The sequence below is a fragment of the Rutidosis leptorrhynchoides genome, chromosome 4, assembly GCF_046630445.1.
Source record: "Rutidosis leptorrhynchoides isolate AG116_Rl617_1_P2 chromosome 4, CSIRO_AGI_Rlap_v1, whole genome shotgun sequence".
Taxonomy (NCBI): Eukaryota; Viridiplantae; Streptophyta; class Magnoliopsida; order Asterales; family Asteraceae; genus Rutidosis; species Rutidosis leptorrhynchoides.
The window spans coordinates 482,126,378-482,129,100 of NC_092336.1; positions in this window are offsets into that span (position 1 = coordinate 482,126,378).

Below are 2,723 nucleotides of genomic sequence, written 5' to 3' on the forward strand. Positions count from 1 at the left end.
TTTTCTTAATAATATTCTCACAAAAAGTCCACTCTTCACAGAATCAACACCAATTACGATCACTATTCAACACCTAATTAAGCCAAACAAAACAATCAGTTCATTCACAACTTCATATAAAACACCATTGCAACTTGTAAGTTACAAGTTATAATTATTATATTATATTATACCTGTATACTAAGATGATGCGTAGCGGATTTCGTCATTTCAGTTATTTCGCATTGTCGTTTTGAGTTTGCGTTCACACTACAAACGGCCCATCAAATTCGGCTCAATTTACACAACGGTCCCTCAACTTTACACTTTTTCAGGGGTAGAAAGCGTAAATATATAATTTTATTAAAATAAAAGAAACTAATTTCACCCGAATTTTTAACGGGCCCTATCTTCTCGCTCGGTGCGAGTTAAATTTTTCCAAAATCACCGTTCAACTCGAAAAAATCTAGCGAACACAACGGGACTAACTACGCGTGAAACGGACATCGTTAAAAAAACACTAAATATTTCGGGCTATATTTCATACATATACATACAGGTACAACAAACAACTCAATCTATTCGATATATTAGGTATCAAACAACATATATCCAAATTCGACCGCGCATTGAATACAACCGCAGCAACGCGCGGTCGAATTTTTTTCTAATTATCACTACTTAGAGCGTAACGATCAACATACATATACACAAACTTATACTATGATGCAGTAACAAATAAGACACAAAAATATGTCATGATCAATAAATCAATAAGTCAAAACATATATACATCAAAAATTAAGATTAGCATCAACCAAACGAACCTGATTGAATCAAACGTGCGTGTGGAATTTGGAATAAGAATATTATATTAGTAATAATAACTAGTTCGGACCGGTCCGCGCGTTGCGGCGGGGCTTTCGGCTTGCGTATTCATATTTAATGTAGCGTTGTGTATTTACAGAGGGGAAAACGGGCCCTCTGTAAAGCTCCGTTGTAGGTGTCGTCGTCTTCAGTGTTTTTTAAAAGTATCCGTTTCGAACGTAGTTAGTTTTGTTTTGTTGATAAAATTATTTCGAGACTAACGGTGCTGTCGGAAAAATTTAACTCGCGTCGAGGAGGAAGATACATGCTGTCGTTATGTTTAGCGTTTCTTAAAAAGTGCCCGTTTCGAACGTGGTTAGTTTCGTTTTGTTCATAAAATTATTTCGAGTCTGACGTTGCCGTCGAAAAAATTTAACTCGTGCCGAGCGGGAAGATACGGGTTGTCGTTGTGTTTAGCGTTTTTTTGAGAAGTGTCCGTTTCGCGTATAGTTAGTCTCGTTGGGTTCGGAAGATTTTTTCGAGTTGAACGGCGGTATCTGAAAAATGTAACTTGCACCCAGCGAGAAGATAGAGCCCGTTATAAATTCGGGTGGAATTAGTTTATTATATTTTAATTAAATTATATATTTACACTTTTGACCCCTTAAAAAGTGTGAACTTGAGGGACTATTGTGGAAATATAGGCGAAGTTGAGGGGCCGGTTATAATGTGAACGCAAAAGCAAAACTACAATAAAAAACAACTAAAACTACACAATTTGCCACAACTTTTAGTATGTAAGGTTGTTAATGTTAATGTTAATGTTAATAATTAGTTAATAACTAGTTGTGGAGCCCTCGCTTCGCGCCGGGGGGCTCCGTTTTGAATGCGAGTTAAAAAAAAGTCTTGATCTATTTTGTAAAAAAGAATTTTTTTCGACATAACATTGAAGGGTTGTTCCTTTTGTGAAAGTTGCTTCTTTTAGCGTTCGTGTTTTATTTTTAAAAAAAAGTTAGTAAAGTGGGGGTTCGATTTGTATTTTAATAAAAGTTAGTAGGTTAAGTTTGTGAAATTTGAATATTAGTAATAAAAAAAAAAGTTAGTAAAGTGGGGGTTTGATTTGTATTTTAATAAAAGTTAGAGGGTTAAGCTTGTAAAATTTGGGGAAAAAATATACGTATAAAGTGGGGGTTCGATTTGTATTTTAATGAAAGTTAAGGGGTTAAGTTTGTGAAAATTGAAAAAGAAATAGTGCTATTCATTTCCCCTTTACCGTTTAGATATAGGTATATAATAATAATAATAATAATAATAATTAATGAAAGGACAAATCACTCCAAATGAAACAGTAACTCCACAGAGGAGTAAGGCACTCTCAGTTAGTATATTGAGATAATTAAGAAATGTGAGGTGTTGGGAAACTGGTTCTCTAATAATCGTCGGAGACTTCGTCCTTTTATATAAAACAAAATTAAAATTAAATTAAAAAGCCTACTTGATTATAAATAGTTAAGTAAATAGTTAATGATTGTCATTATTTATTTATTTATCTATATAGTATAGTCATATAAAATTCTAAAATGATGATGTTATAATTAAGTTAATTATCTTTTAATTTTCATAATGATGATGTCATAATTTTTACATTAATATTAATTTAATTAAAAAAATAATACGAAATCTTTCATAAAAAGAAATACTAATCTCATCTAAATTGTAAAATCTTCTATAGAACACTCAAATTTTAAAGCATATTGTACAACTTTTATATAATAATTGTATTTTAATTTTCTAAAAAATTTAAAAAAACATTTATTATTACTAATTATTATTATTATTATTAAAAATATAAATACTCAACTTTGAGCGAACTTTATTATTATTATTTACTTTTAATATAATAATTATAATTATAATTATTATATTATTAATATTAA